At 40.2% G+C, this 17,205-nt stretch overlaps 1 protein-coding gene across 12 annotated transcripts in view; it reads left to right on the plus strand.

Annotated features, from left to right (window-relative positions):
- LOC140728939 (teneurin-3) overlaps nt 1-17,205 on the plus strand; it is a 2,305,574-nt gene that overhangs the window by 1,228,271 nt on the left and 1,060,098 nt on the right. For all 12 annotated transcript variants that reach the window (XM_073048051.1, XM_073048055.1, XM_073048053.1 and 9 more), the window contains exon 5: nt 5,063-5,135. The gene's annotated coding sequence lies outside the window, so the exon portion shown is untranslated. The remainder of the gene's footprint in view (nt 1-5,062; nt 5,136-17,205) is intronic.

Genomic DNA, 17,205 nt, shown 5'->3' on the forward strand with positions numbered 1-17,205 from the left:
TGTATATAATTACAGCATTCTGTTGTTTGCTGTTTAAATTGCAGCAATGGTGCATTATTTAATACCATTGATAAATCTGCAGACAGCGGAACAGTATATAAACATCCGCAATTGTTCATCTGTTAATGTCGCCAGCAGTAAATGCTTTTGTTAAGTGATTCAGCTGTTTTGCTTTAATGATGATGTGTGAATTCAATGATGGAAATATTTGGAAGATGGACAAAAGAGAGCAGGATCAGGAAAACTAATTAACTACAATTTGAACACACAACTAATGAAAGCCAAGTCAGTTAAGTCTTTAGAAACTACATCTATTGGTCCCCAGTCTCCTAATATAATTTGGCAAACTCTCAACTGAATGTGGTTTTCCATAAACGAGCAGCAAGTATTATTGGCCAGGAAACTACTGCAAGATCTTTTTTAGTAGATTGACCCAAAACTTGATTTCTGTGGATATATCATCCATTGAGTGCGGTGTATTCCAGTGCTCTGGAATGCTTTTACATTTAAAGTCATCTGCTCTGTGGCCTAGAATGGCACAGTCACCACATTTGACAGAATAATCCTGACAGCTTGTGCAGTTCATTTCTAATTTATGCAGTTCAAAACTTAATCAGAAGTAACGTATCAGCAACTCCGCTCCATCCACAAAATTTGGTGTTTCCCCATGGCCTACCATGTTAATTCCAATCCCCATTCCCATTCCGACATGTCGGTCCATGGCCTCCTTTTCTGCTGTGATGAGGCCACTCTCAGGTTGGAGCAGTAGCACCTCATATTCCGCCTAGGTAGCCTCGACATCAATTTCACCTTCTGGTATCTTTTTCCCTTCACCCTTCCCACTTCTTCCATTCCTAACTCAGGTCTCTTACCTATCTCCTCCAATTGTTTATCACCTTCCTTTGGTGCCTCTTCTCCTTCCCTTTCTCACATGGTTAACTCTCATCTCCTATAAAATTCCATCTTTTCCAGCCCTTTGCCTTTCCCAGCCTCTTCCCCTCCTCCACACACCTGGCTCCACTTAGCACCTTTTAACTTATCCTTCTTTTCTTCTCCCTCCTTCATATTTTGGCATCTTCCCCCTTCCTTTCCAGTGTTGATGAACAGTCTTGACTTGAAACATCAAGGGTTGAAACTAAATTGGGAATTTCTATAGCGAGAGTCTGATGGGCAGCAGCACCCTCTGGTACGGGGATGGGGGTGGGGTGGCTATTGCCCAGGGTCAAAAGCTGTGAACTCAGACAGCTCCATCATGGGCATGAGCCTCCGTTGCATCCAGGACATCTTCAAGGAGCAGTGCCTCATAAAGATGGCATCCATCTTCAACAACAGCCTGGACATGCTTTGTTCTCACTGCTACCATCAAGAAGAAGGTGCAGGAGCCTTCTGCCAGATAATGCACACAATGCCTATAAAAGGTATTCACCCCTCTTGGCAGTTTTATTGTTTTATTGATCACAGTGGGTTTAATTTGGACTTTTTTGACACTAATCAACAGAAAATAACTCCTTCGTGTCAAAGTGAAAACACATCTCTACAAAGTGATCCAAGTTAATACAAATATAAAATACAAAATAATCAATTGCATAAGTATTCACCCTCTTTAGAATGTCACACCAAATCATCAATGGTGCAGCCAATTGGTTTTGGAAGTCACATAATTAGTTAAATGGAGATTCCTGTGTGCATTCAAGATGTTTCAATTGATTGTTATAAAAATACACCTGTATCTGGAAGGTCCAACTTGCTGGTGAGTCAGTATACTGGCAAAAACTGCACCATGAAGACAAAAGAACATTCCAAGCAACTCCATGAAAAGGTTATAGAAAAGCACAAATCAGGAGATGGATACAAGAAATTTTCCAAGTCACAGAATATCCCTTGGAATACAGTTAAGTCAGTCATCAAGAAATGGAAAGATATGGCACAGCCGCAAATCTGCCTAGAGAGCAGGCCATCCTCAAAAACTGAGGCACCATGCAAGAAGGCGACTAGTGAGGGAGGCCACCAAGAGAGTTATGACAACTCTGGAAGAGTTACAAGTTTCAGTGTCTGAGATGTGGGAGACTGTGCATACAACTGTTGACCGGGTGCTTCACCAGTCACAGCTTTATGGGAGAGTAGTAAACAGAAAGCCACTGTTGAAAAAAACTCACATGAAATCTCTAAAAAGTTTGCCAGAAGGCATGTAGGAGACTCTGAAGTCAGTTAGAAAAAGGTTCAATGGTCTGATGAAACCAAAATTGAGCTTTTAGCCATCAGAGGAAATGTGTTTGGCGTAAGCCAGACACTGCACATCATCAAAAACACACCATCCCTACCTTGACGCATGGTGGTGGCAGCTGCACTGCAGCAGGCCCTGGAAGGCTTGTGAATGTAGAGGGTAAAATTAATGCAGCAAATAACCGGGAAATCCTGGAGGAAAACTTGATGCAGTATGCAAGAGAACTGTGACTTAGGAGTTTTGTTTTCCAGTAAGATAAGCATTAAGTCAAAGCTGCTACACAGATACATCTTAAAAACAACAAAGTAAATGGAGTGGGCATGTCGGAGTTCAGACCTCACTGCAATTGAGAATTTGTGGCTGGACTTGAAAAGGACTGTTCACTCATGACACCCATGAAATCTCAGAGCTTAAACAGTTTTGTAAAGAAAAAAGGGGGAAAATTGCATTGTCCAGATGTGCAAAGCTGATAGAGACCGATCCACACAGACTCAAGGCTGTAATTGCTACTAAAGGTGCATCTACTGACTTGAAGGGGGTGAATACTTATGCAATCAATTATTTTGTGTTTTATATTTGTAAATAATTTAGATCACTTTGTAGAGATCTGTTTTCACCTTAACATGAAAGAGTCTTCTTCTATTGATCAGTGTCAAACAAGCCAAATTAAATCCATTGTGATCCAATGCTGTAAAACAATACAATATGAAAACTTCCAAGGTGGGAGGGGTAGTGAATGCTTTTTATAGGCACTGTAATTCACAGTTTTTGTTAAACCTGATTCTGATTCCAATTTCCAAAGATGTTGCCTGACCTGCTGAGTTCTTCAACATTTTGTGTGTATTCTAGTTTTCCTGCATCTGCAGAATCTATTGTGTAGACGAGGCTTTTAGTTGCATTCCAATAAGTAATTACATCTTCTTCTGGTGTTGTTTGTTTATTATTTAGTTTGTGCAGTACATAATAATCTTTTGTGAAGTGAGTTTATTCACCACACTACCAGCAGAATAATCTCCTGCCAATAAAATAGGTTTCTCCCCTTTTTTTGTGTGGCTATGGGGATCACAGGAAATTGGCCAAGATTTTACAAGAACTATCAACAGTTTCCTTTGCAACTGCTGACTGCCCCGTAACTGCGTAACAATATGTGGTTTAAGAGATTTCCACAAGAATGCACAAATCCTAAAATTGCTGATAGGAGTTTACTAGTTTTTTTTCATCATGTTTCAAATTCAATATTGGAGTGACATCGTAGGCATTTCATCCTTCACGTGTACAGCTAACTCACCCAGGAGTGTTTCACTTTGAATTTTAATTGTTCGAAGAGTTGTAAATGAAAGTATTTGTTAACTGAGATTCTTTTAAATTTTTTTCCATTTATTAAAATGTGCAAAGATTTTTAAAATTCATTTTATTTTAATTTTTGCTACTAGTAGCTCTTGAGTGTTGGGCCTGTAGTCATTAGTTTAGAAGAATGAGGGACAATCCCTGTAGAATCTATTAAATGTTGAAAGGTCTAGGTAGAGTGGACGTGGAGTGGATGTTTTTGGTTATGAGAGAGTCTAGGACGAGAGGGCACAGTGTCAGAATACAAGGACTTTCCATGTAACAGAAATGAAGAGGATTTTCTTTAGCCCTAGAGTGCTGAATCTATAGAATTCATTGACATTGGTGGTTGTGGATGCCAAGTCATTGGAAATATTTTAAACGGAGGTTAATATGTTCTTGATTAGTAAGGGTGTCAAAGGTTATGGGAAGAAGGCAGGAAAATAGGATTGAGAGGGAAAGAAAATCAGCCATGATGAAAGGGCAGAGCGGACTCAATGGTATTGACTAGCCTATTTCCGCTCCTTTGTCTTATGGTCTTGATACAACTCAGTTTGAGTGATGCACCATGCTGGACACTGAGGTGCAGGAACCTGCCTGGCAACCTATCAAATACTTCATTGATGTTGAAACATGAGTGAAATTGCTAGTATTTAAGAGAATGTGTTGATTTGATAACAACTAAAGCATATTTCTGAAATTAAAAACAAATGTTGATTGATTCAGACTGAAACTGAATACTTTGCATCAGTGACGTCCATTAAGTTTCTCTAGAGCTGATAATTCAGTATTAATGTGGTTCCTTTCGGTTTTAATTATTTTTGAAGCTACTGCTTTAAGTTAAAACTAAAAAATCTTTTCCTCTCTTTGATTCACTTTCTTTCTTTTACTCGAATTTGAATTCAGCACGATAAGTTATGGACACTAATTTATTCAGACCTTGCAGCTGTTAATTGTACAAACCTTCAGTCTGAGTGGTTGAAGTGATACCAATTGTTTTCCCTGTTTATTTGAGTATCGAAAACCTGGAAGTGGGTGCTGCACTGTTTTTATTACCAACAACTTGTCACACAATATATCACACAGATTAAACAAACAAACTCAAGTTTACTCATGTTAACACCAACTACTACAGGAATTTTAATGCTTTTGCTATTTTGGGAGCAAAAAGAAATTGCCCAGACTCGAGCAATCTTCCCAGTAAACTAACTGGTAGAGATTCAAGTGGATTATTCAATCCGGATGGAATTCAGAATGAGTGTTTTCACAGGCAAGACAGCAGCAGCCATTAACCAAAGGCATCTGATCGCTGCTGTCAGCAGTCCTGGTTCAATCCATGTTGATACCCGTCAGACTCCTGTTGCTTTGAGGAATTTGTTCAGTGCAATTAAAATGTTCCACACATACCTTCTATGAAATTACTAATGCCAAGAGAATTTAAAGTGAAGCCCTGAAATAAAACTTGGAAGGAAATATTCAGTATCATTGACACTTCTTTCCATTATCTTTCAGGAACCAGCCTGTGACATCATCATCATTACCTAGTGACGAAAACCTACAAGCCTCTCATCCAAACTCACTACAGGTAACATGGAAAGCATCTACTTTGAAGTCTATGTTTAAAGTTCAGATGAAATCAGCAAAGTATCTTTGTGCTGAGGGTTGAATTTTGGAGCAATGTAGCTATCAATTAAATTGATGTAACAGTCTGGAGCCTATCTCTAAAAGGTTGTTCTAATAGCCCATGTTTCATCATTATTCGAAATCCATATTCATTCATTATTTCTACAAAGGCGCCATCTGTTTATGGACAACTCCTTTGTGGGGGGGTGGGGAGGGCATTGCAGAGGGAAGTCGTGGCTTCTTATAGATCTTCAATTCCATTGCCTTCAAATGAAAGTATCTCCTGTTAATATAAGGCAGGATCTGACAGTATTCCAGCAGCAGTTATGGGCAGCTCAGGGCAAAGACTGGGTCAACTGATCATTTTTCTTTGCGGCAGGGTTTGGTAGTGCCTAACACAGAAAGTCATACTCAAATGGGGTTCAGCTATTTCTGTTGACAGCACAAAGGGAGCCCCTTTGCCTGCCCAGTACATTAAGTGTCTTCATGAAGTTTCCGCCCAAACTGTACAGATTAAGCAAGCGCCAGCTCAATTCTGTTATCTATCTTAGTTCAGAAGAAATGATTGTATCAGGTACAAAAACAAGTTTTAAATGACAGTTAGACAGGTACATGAATAGGAAATACTTATAAGGTTCTGGGGCAATAGCCGGAAAATGGGACTCGCATGAATGGGTCAGCATAGACCATTTGGGCAGAAGGGCCTGTTTTCATGCTGTATGACCCTGACTGTATGAAAAGACCCTCGTATTCGAAAGGATGAGGTTATCCCATGAAGACAATTTGTCCTAATGAACAGAAGAAATGAAAAATGGCCTTCCAGATATTATTGGAAATATTTAAACACCAGCCAGTTTCACGAGCTCCTGGGGTATTGTGTGCCACTGATAATGCATGCCACATTCTGCTGATTTGTGCAGAAAGATTCCATGCAGACAAAGAGTCATAGAGTACAGAAACAGGTCTATTTGTGTACCATACTGGTCAAGACTTATCTATCTATAATAGCCACTTGGCCTATGCTTAGCTCATCTAAACACTTGTGGAAGTACCTGCATCCACCACCCTCAAATTCATCCTCAAATTTCCTCTGAAATCTTTGTATTCTATGCCTTGCTCAATAATAACAAGCCCTGCCTGTGTTACTGTCATCAGGGATTCTTAGACATGAACAACAAGGTCCCTCTATTCCCAGTAATTCTCATTTATTTTATATACCCTAGCTTTAATAGTCCTCCCAAAATATAGCAGCCAACAGTTTTCAGGATTTAATGCAATCCTCCATTTCTTTGCCCATGCTACCCAACTGATCAATATTTTGTAGATGACCACCCTCAAATGGTCCAATTGTTAATCATTCCATCTAATTTTAGATACATAATCATCAATATAAATAGCAAACAGCAAGAGTCTCTACTCCATCTTCTGTGATCACAGGCTTCCAGATGATAAAACTACCCTCAATTAGCATTCCTTTTCCCTATCATTAAAGCATGTTGGATCCAATTTGCCAATTGCCCTGGTTCCCGTGGGCACTTACCTTATGGAACAGTGTCCCATGTGTCTTGTTGTCAAATGCCTTAGTGAAGTCCATGTAGACTGTATCAACTTCAAAGTAAATTTATTATCAAAGTACATATGTGTCCTGATATCCTACCTTGAGATTCATCAATGTATCAAAGTTCAAAGTAAATTTATTTTCAAAGTACACATGTGTCACCATATACAACCCTGAGATTCAGTTTCACGCAAGCACTCACAGTCAATACAAAGAAATACAATCAATGAAAGACTCTACCTACCCAACAAGGTGGACAAACAACCAATGTGCAAAAGATAACAATCTATGCAAATACAAAATGAAAGAATATGAAAGAGAAAAATAATAACACAGACATAATTAAGCAATAAATATCAAGAACATGAGATGAAGAGACCTTGAAAGTGAGTCGATACATTGTGGGAGCAGTTCAGTGACTGGATGAGTGAATTTGTTCCTGAAGCTGGTAGTGTGAGTCCTAAGGCTTCTGTACATTCTTTCTGATTGCAGCAGCAAGAGGCAGGCATGGCAAGGATGGTGGGTATCCATAATCATCCTGTGACAGCACTCCTTGTAGATGTTCTAAATGGTGGGGAGGGCTTTACTCATGATCCATTCAAAGCATTGGTGTTTCCCTGTCAGGCCATGATACAACGAGTCAATATACTCTCCACTACACATCTATATAAGTTTGTCAAAGCTTTAGATGCTACGCTGAACCTTCACAAACGTTTAAGGAAGTAGAAGTGCTGCAAGGCTTTCTTGTAACGGCATTGATATGCTGGGCTAATGACAGATCCTCTGAAATGATAACCCTAAGGAATTTAAAGTTGCTGACCCTCTCCACCTCTGATCCCCCAATGAGGACTGGCTCATGGACCCCTAGCCTCTTCCTCCTAAAGTCAATATTCAACTTTGCTTGGTCTTGCTGATATTTAAGGTTATTGTTGTGGCACCACTCAGACAGATTTTCAATCTCCCTGCTATAAATCTGATTCATCACCACCTTTGATTCAGCCAACGTCAGTAGTGTTGTCAGTAAACTTAAATATGGCATTGGAGCTGTACAGCCTCACGGTCATAAGTATAAAGCAAGTAGAGCAGGGGGCTCAGTACAGGTGCTGATGGAGATTATAGAGGAGATGTTGTCAATCTGAACAGACTGAGATCTGCAAGTGAGGAAATTAAGGATCTAATTGCACAAGGGGGTATTGAGGCCATGTTCTTAAAGCTTATTGATTAACTTGGAGGGGATGATAGTATTGAATGTCAAGCTGCAGTCAGTGAAGAGCATCCTGATGTGTGTGTCTTCACTGTCCAGATGTTTCAGGGTTAAGTGAAGTGCCAATGAAATGGCATCTGCTGTTGACCTGTTATAATGGAAGGCAAATTGGAACGGATCCAAGTTACTTCTCAGGCTGGTGTTGATACATATCATCGTCAATCTCTCAAAGCACTTTATCCCAGTGGATGTAACTGCAACTGGACAATTTCTTCTATCCTGCTGCTATAAGACTACTTAACAAATACAGCGTGTCATGGTCTTGCAGTTTATTTTCTACCTCACTGCGTTTTCACTATAACACCACATTGTGCATTCTGTTGTTACCCTTCCCTTGCACTACACTAATGCGCTGATGTGTGAACCGATCTGTATAGATGGCATGCAAAACAAAAATTCTACATTGCACCTCAGTATATGTGACAATAGTGGGGGAAAAAACAATCATCTCCTTAGCCGTGCTTTGTCAGAGATATCCTCCTATCCTGTGCTCAGGCTTCTCATTGGGATTCTCCATACTTTGGAAAGGAAATGAATCTCTTCCCACACTCATCAGAATTAAGAAAAGCAAAACTAGCATTAAAAATTTACTTAGGAAAAGGCCAAGAAGTCTTTTGAAGATACCTCAACTAATGTCTGAAGGCTCAAAAGCTCTACCTGTTTTACATTATACTGATGATCCGGACAGTACAATTCATTAGTATTGATTACTGAGTAACAAACTCAGTTGGTAGGGATGAATGAAGGCCTACAATTAAATTATACAAAACCTTTTATGCTTGTTTTGATGTACAAAAAAGCACTTTGACTACGATTTATGATTTTATGCTCATTTATAGCAGAAAGGGTTATAACAAAGTGGTTGGCATGACACTATTGCAGCTTGGGGTGTTAGAGTTCACAGTTCAATTCCAGAGTCCTCTGTAAGGAAGCTTGTACATCCTTCCTGTGTGTGTATGGTCTTTGGCCCAGTGCTTCAATTTCCTCCCACTGTCCAAAGACATACCAGTTATCTGGTTAATTGGTCAATGCAACCTTGTGAAGTACCAGTGTTCAGTATAATAATGGTGGATGTGTTGCTTCCTATCCTTTCTGCCCTTCATGTTCCAATGCTCTTTGGATCTCGGGGTGGTGCCAGAGGACTGCAGAGTGGCACTTTGCTTATCAAAGGGAATAGGGATGAGGCCAGCAACCAAACATCAGTTAGTGTTGGGGGAAGTGTAGAAGCATAAATCCAGAGCAGGATTAATAATTATTTGGAGGAAAATGGACTATTTCAAGTAAAACAACACAGGTTTGTTGATGGCAAGTTATGTGAAATCAGGATTTTTTGAGGAGGTAACATAAAGGTTGAGGGCCAGGCAGTTGATCTGATGATTACAGACTTCTTTTCCTAGGGTGCTGCAAATTTAAAGGATGTGACATACACTCAGTAGCCACTTTAATAGGTGTGTTTGTACAGCTGCTTGTGAACATTAATCACGTGGCAACAACTTTATACATAAAAGCATGTGATTGTCAAGAGGTTCAATTGTTGTTCAGACCAAATTTCAGAACGGGAAGAAGTGTGATCTAACCACGGAATGATTGTTGGTGCCAGGTCTGAGAATCTCAGAAACTGCTCATCCCCTGGGATTTTCACACGAGAATATACAGAGAATGGTGTGGGAAAAATATAACTTCCTATAAGTGGCAATTTTGTTGGTGAAAATACCTTGTTAATGAGAGAGGTCAGAGGAGAATGGCCGGATTGGTTCATGTTGATAGGAAGGCAATAGTAATTCAAATAACCATGCGCACAGCGGTGTGCAGAAGAGCATTCCTGAACACACAACACATCAAACCCTGAAATGGATGGGCTAGAGCAGCAGAAACCCACAAACATGCTCTCAGGGGTCACTTTATTAGGCTCAGGGGGTACCTAATAAAGTGGTCACTGAGTGTAAAAGTGTTAATGACAGCATGGATACTCAGATGGTTAAATAGCAAAAACTAAAAACAGAACATCATTGTGAATGGCTCTTTTTTTTTTACCTCTTTGGATGGCCCAGATATGGGGCTCCAAGCCACAATTTTTAAATCAGCAGATGATATGAAACTTAGCAGAGTTGTCAGCTGTGAAGAGGATAGTGACAAATTGTTATGTAATCTAAAATGACAGGTGGAATAGGCAGATGAATGGTGGATGAAGCTGAATGTAGAGAAGTGTGAGTCGATGCTTTTTCATAAAACTTGAGGAGAGGCGATATATGTTCTTCTAAAAGTGGTGCAGAAAGTGTGGAGCCTGAGAATATGAGTTCACCAGTCACTGCAAATGGCAGTGCAGTTGGGAACGCAATTATTTTGGTCATGAGGGCTTTATCAAGAGAGGCATAGAGGATAAAAGCAGTGAAGTCACGTTGACTATTTCTAAAGCACTGACACAATCTCAATTGGAGTATCACGTTCAATTCTGTTCACCTCAGTATAAGAAGTAAGAGCATTGTAGACTTTCCAGAACAGTCTTGGGATGGATTCTGTAGTTACCGTGTTATATTTGAGAGGCAGGGACTGTTCCTTCAAAGGAAGGTTGAGGTAAGATCTAATATGTAAAATGTTGCATTGGCTGGACACGCTGGATAATGGGAGGCTGTTGAGACTGGTGGAGACATCAAGAACTAGAAGTCATGAATACATATTATAGTACATATTATAAGGGAAGAGAATTGTACTTCCGGTAAGATGGTGGCGCTTGGATGCAGCGGCATCTCGGGGCCAACCAAAGATGGTCTTATCTTTGTCAAATGTAGGTTTTTTTTAAGATTGCGAGAGTATGCTGGACTCCAAGATCTTTGGGTACTGCAGATCTACCACATCAGTGTGACCGGAGTAGCAGGCAGGGGTGTCAAAGGATCCACCTGGTGTGTCAGTGAGGAGCCTGCTAGTGGGTCGTGGGAGCTGGATTGGGTTAGAGGGGATGACCTGGTGCAGACTATGTTGCTGCCTGCTACCCGAAGGCATTGGAGTTGGTGCATGGAGGTGGTGTGCAGGGTAACCATGGGAGATTGTCTTGGGCGATTCTCTTCTGATCACAAGACTGTGTTGGATGTTGATAATGTAAGATGCTACAGGCCTGTTTCCTTGTTGATAGTGAAACAGGTGGCATGGGTGGTGTGCAGCCTCAGTTGTAGTTACAAATAGGCCTCAACCCTTGGGCTTGCTTGTCGCTGCAGTTAAGGTGAGGAGACATTATCATTATCATTTCCACCTGTGGCAAAAAATTGGAATCACATTTCGGATCTGAGATTGCTGAATGGGGTATTAAGGGCTTTAAAATACCTCATTAACATTTCTGATGCTTTTCAGTTGAGCAAAGACTGCATTTTTAAGCAGGGTTGTGATAACATATGGCTTTTGTACTTTGTGCATCTATTTATAAAGATTAGGATTACATGAACTTTATTAAACCTTTACTTTTCTGCCATCCTCAAATGTTTGCTCAGAGGCACCTCCAGGCCATTTTTATCATGAAAATTGAAATATTTACAATGTCTTATCTCCCTTCACCCTCGTAGGAATAAATATTACCTCACTTGTATCATGCTGGACATACCTACATTGAACTGTATCTACCACACTTCTGCCCCTTCGTCCAGTTTGCCAATGGTCTTCTGCTCAATTATTATCTTCTTCACAGATTACCATGCTCTCTGCATTAGCTGTAGATTCTGAAGCTGCACTTCCCTTCTCCAGGGAATCATAAAGATGATTCAGACATATTTGCCAGGATATCACCTGGATTTCACCATGGCATTGCCTGGATTAGAGAGTATTATTAGAGGTAAGGAGAGGCTGGACTGACTTGATGCATTAGAAGCTGAGGGATGACCTGATATAAGTATATGAAATGATGACAGGCATAGATAGATAGGTAGGTAGTGTCTTTTTCCCCAAGTCAAAGGCTAAAAGGCCTAGCTTTAAAGTATAAGATTGGTATTGGTTTATTATTGTCACATATACCAAAACACAGTGAAAAGCTTGCTTGCATACTGGTCACTGTGTTACTAAACGAGGAGCAGATGAAGTGCAAGATCATAACGAGGTAGACCATGAGGTCAAGAGTCTATCTTATCGTATAAGAAGTCCAGTCAAGAACCAGCTAACAGTGAGAAAGAAGCTGTACTTGAGCCCGGTGGTACATGATTTTGTGCGTTTGTATCTTCTGCCTAAATGGAGAGGGGAGAAAGGAGAACGTCTGGGCGGTGGTGGGGTCTTTGATTATGCTGGATGTTTTACTAAAGCAACAAGAAGTATAGACTAATTTCATAGAGGGAAATCTGGCTCCTGTGAAGTTATGAGCAACTCTCCACAGTTCCATGTAGAGCAATTGCCTCAAACCATTATCAAGTCAAGTCAATTTTTATTGTCATTTCGACCATAATTGCTGGTGCAGTACACAGTAAAAAAACGAGGCACCATTTTTCAGGACCACGGTGCTACATGAAACAGTACAAAAACTACACTGAATTACGTGAAAACAACACAGAAAAAAATACTACACAGGACTACAGACCAACCAGGAAGGCATAAAGTGCACAAAACAGTGCAGGCATTATAATAAACCAATAGGTACAGTAGAGGGCAGTAGTTGGTGTCAGTCCAGTCTCTGGGTATTGAGGAGTCTGATAGCATCCAGAGAATGTGTTCTATAATAAAAGCTGGTAAGAGTCAACAGGGACATACCAAATTCATTTAGTCTCGTGAGGAAGTAGAGGTGTTGCTTGGCTGAAAAGAAAAAAAAGTTTAAAAGTGATTAATGAGGTAAATATTCTTCCAGTTTAAAATGGTGCTGGTGAAGCCCAGCGACTACATACTGGCAGCAAACGAAACAAAGAATACATCTAATTACTCTATTAATAATACTTTTTCTTGTAAAATTTATGGTAAACAATCGCCACAAACAATGGAGAGGCGAGCATACGCAAGGCCAAGCCGAGGGTTAAAGTGTGCATGGTGAAGTTGAGGTGAGGTTGAGGCAAGTTTGAGGCAAAGTTGGAGTGAACAGAGCAGAGGAGAGGCAGATTTGAGGCTCATCCACCTAAACAGAGAGCAAGGATTGATCAATCTCAGCAGCAGGCTGATTTGGAAAAGTCAGATATGGGCCACAACATGGCAGTGGGGTGTCCAGGCCCTGAGTGTATTGATACAAGGCCCAGGTCCTAGTGCGAGAAATGACCCAATATTTGGATGATATAAACTTAGGGTGTCGGGACAAGAGGCGAGGGTTAGTCTGTTTCTGCTCGCTCCCCTGCGACCTTAACTCGGCTCTGTGCCGAATTGTGTCTGAGGCTGTGGCCTGCTCCAGCTGCACCAGGCTTAGTGTCTGAGGGCTCCGTGACATTTACTCATCTCTGCACTGTAGCTATGGCCTGCTCCGGCTGCCCAGGGCTTCGTGTCTATGGACTCACTTTTGTTCTGAATGCCATTTTCTTACTTTCATTGTTTGCACAATTTGTTTTTTTTCCCTCCGCACGTTGCATGTCTGACAGTCTTTTTTTAATGAGTTCCTTTGGGTTTCTTTGTTTTGTGGCTGCCTGTAAGGAGACATATTTCAAGGTTGTATAATGTATACATAGTTTGATAATAAATGTACTTTGAACTACACATAGACTGGAAGGTGCCTGGAGCTCTTTGCCAAGGGAAGTGGTCGAACTAGGTACAAAGGAAATGTTTAAGAAGAATTTAGGCAGATACAAGAGCAGGTAATGGAGAGATACAGGCAATGTACAGGCCAATGAGATTAGGTTAAATGAATATCATGGTCAGCACTGAAGGATGTGTTCTGTGTTTTATCTTCTGTAACAGTGCTCCTGGTACTGAATTTTTGGAACTCCACTACGTTTTTCTGTCCTCTCGGGGAAATAACTACTGACCATTTCTTTGTTTCTCTGTTTCTTTGCCCTTGGCCACATTTTGTTTCGCTGCAGCAACTGATCATCTGAGACACTCATTGGGTTTTACAGCACAGAGAGGGCCCTTCATTCCACCACATCCATGCTGATTTGTTCTCCAGTTGCAATAATCACATTTGCCACATTAGCCTTGCCTAGTTAAATTCCTGTGTAAATGTCTCTTAACTTCACCACCTCTTCTGGCAGTATCTTCTAGATATCTCCGTGTGTATTAAAAAAAAATCCCCTCAAACCTTCTTTAACACATTCCTCCTCACCTTAAGCTTCTGCCTTCTTGGTTTAAGGACACCATAGTCTTTAGTTTTGCTAAAAGGCCCAAGATGTGACACTTCACTAAATGAATTTTCGAAGTCCACATGTGTTATCTTTTGCTAACTCCAAAACATAAAACTAATGTAAAGAAAAACAAGGGAGACGAGAGATCCATGTAAACTTTGTTTTTACTTCTAGTGCACGCACATATAGCATAGTGGCATGATGACGTATGCCATTCATGTACTCTTACATATAACCCGTAATAAATTAGTTAAACAAATAAAGAATGGTTAATCAAATCACAAACGAGAAAATCTGCAGATGCTGGAAATCCTATCAGATTCCCCCTTCTCTTGTATCTCTTTCACCAATCAATCAACTTCCCAGCAAGTTACTTCAGTCTCCCTCCCACACCCCCACTTCCCCCCTCCGGCCCCCCCCCCCCCGGTTTCACCGAGCACCTTGTGGTGCTTCCTTGCCTCCCCCCACACTTTCTTACTCTGACTCCTCATCTTTTCTTTCAGTCCTGATGAAGGATCTCACCCCGGGATGTGGACTGTACTCTTTTCCATAGATGCTGCCTAGCCTGCTGAGTTCCTCCAGCACTTTCTATGGTTAATCAAATGATATATTTACAGTATTACTCAAATATTATTGAAATATTAAATATGCAACAACATGCAAAACCCTTACTTTGCTGTTTGCTTCCAATGTCTGAGTTTCCTTCAACAAAACATCAACTGAGTCAACACAATTTGCACTTAATAAGCATCTCCTTTCTCCCAAAGGACTCATTAAATTCCTCAGTAAAGTGTACAGCATCCTCTCAGAAACTTGACACCATGGTGTTCTGAATGGAGAAATAGTTTTGTTAGAAAATCAGAGGACTTGCACCATGTTTTGGTGTCAGCATCACTTAATGTAGTTATGTCATGGTTTACATACAGCAGGAAGGCAAAGTTCTTCCAAGATCGAGATCAAGGTTGTTTATTGTCATTCTTCAGTACATGAATGTAAAGAAGAATGAAATTCTGTTCAGAGATATAGTGTGGAACAGACCCTTCCAGTGCTTTTGAGCCTCACCGCCAATTGCACACAGGAAGAAAAATACAAACTTGCTTACAGAGAACACAGGGATGAACTCTGAACTCTGACACTCTGATCTGTAATATCGTTGTGCTAACCGCTACACTACCATGGCACCCTGAATGATCGTTACTCTGAATCTGATGCAACGTCTATTCAGAAAACACAATTAGCATCAAGAACACGATATAAGACAGCAAATATAAACAGAAAAGCCATCCTGCACAACACAATGTACAAGTAACAGTTATGTACGTTGTTTGTCTGTACATAAAGTGATGCTAGGGGATGTGTATGTAGCGGTGGTGTGGGGTGCTGGGCTGGGTAAGCGGATGAAAGTGTTGATCAGCCTGACAGCGTGGGGTGGGAACTGCTTTTGATTCCAGTAGTCCTGGTGTGGCTGCTAGGTAGCTTCTTCCTTGATGGGAGTCAGACAAGCGGTCCAGAAGCAGGGTGCCTAGGATCCTAGCCTTTTTTACTGGCTCCTTTCTGTATATATGTCCATGTGACTGGATGCGTTCTTGGACTTCAATTCAATGTCAGGCCAAATTGCTGAACCATAGAAATGAACCTTTGTCATCTCTTTGGTCTGTAAAAATCTGAATGTCAGATGACTTTTTTTTCTCATTTCATTTCCTTCATAGACAGATCTTAGATTTTCTGCATAAACTGAGTTAGTTGTTATGTCTAACCAAAGATGTTGGGTGATGGTATGAAAAGTCACATTGGCACAGTTGGTGCATTCCTCTAAAGACTGCAATTAAGACTTGGTCTTCTGGCAGTGCAATGGAGTCTCATTCTATTTACGGTAGTTCTATTACACTTGTCCGAGGAATTCAATTAATGCTAGGACTGAAAATATGTAACTGCCGCTGCACCAATGCCAAAAATAAATTTTTCAAAGTTGGGAAAGGAAGTTAAATTAAGAGAGAAAGTCAGTTACATCTTGTTGAGTATTTAAGACAACTGTGTAACAATAATGCTAACGACAGGGTAAAGGTATCATTTTTGTTGGAAAAAACCTTAAACTTTATAAGGTGAAAAGAGTAGTATGATGTGACCTTTGTGTATCTGAGACCGAGAATGACCCTTGCCTGACAGTTCCAATTAATTTGATCCAATCCTGACTTAGTTTTACTTGTGATCACACGCTTTAATCTTGGGTATTCCAGTTTCCTCTAATTTCTCAAAAAACATGTAAATTGGGAGATTAATTGGCCACTGTAAATTTCCTGTAGTGTGCAGATGAGTGGCTGAAGTTCGAGACAGTTGATGTGAACATGGCGAGAATGAATCGAATTAGTACAGACTTGATGGGTCATAAGGCCTTTCTCCATGCTGTAAGACAGTGTCTTCTTAGTTCTGAACCAAATCCTGTGTGGCAATTTATCTTTCACTACGAAATGTTTCTTCCTACTTGCTAACAAAAACATGATCTCTATAACTGATAGAGGGAAATGCATTTGTCACACGTGAATGGCTTGGGCTGATTCCTCTATCTGGCTCATCAGTTGAATGTTTACCATGGAAATTGTGAGCGTAAAATCAAGATCAGCGGCCAACAGAAAGATCCAGCCACCTAAGCTAAATTATTTCAGCAAAGGGTTGAATGTTTTTTAAAAAAATCTTAAACAAATGAATTTTCCTATCAGAACACAGCAAAAATTAGATAATGCTGCTTTGCTCAAAAATTATGAAGTCATCCCTTTATAAAAAATTGAAAATAAAATAAATAACATTAAAAATAACAATATTTCAGTACCCTTGATAATGAATGTATGGCTAATATTCTACATTGGTTTAGAATTTTTATGCATTTGTGTTATAGTTTTCAATATATTCACATTAATTCAAATGTGGAACATTATCAATTTAAGACCACTTATTAATTAAGGCATCTATCTTCTGGAGATAAAAT

This window comes from Hemitrygon akajei, chromosome 6 (assembly GCF_048418815.1).
Source record: "Hemitrygon akajei chromosome 6, sHemAka1.3, whole genome shotgun sequence".
NCBI classification, from domain to species: Eukaryota; Metazoa; Chordata; class Chondrichthyes; order Myliobatiformes; family Dasyatidae; genus Hemitrygon; species Hemitrygon akajei.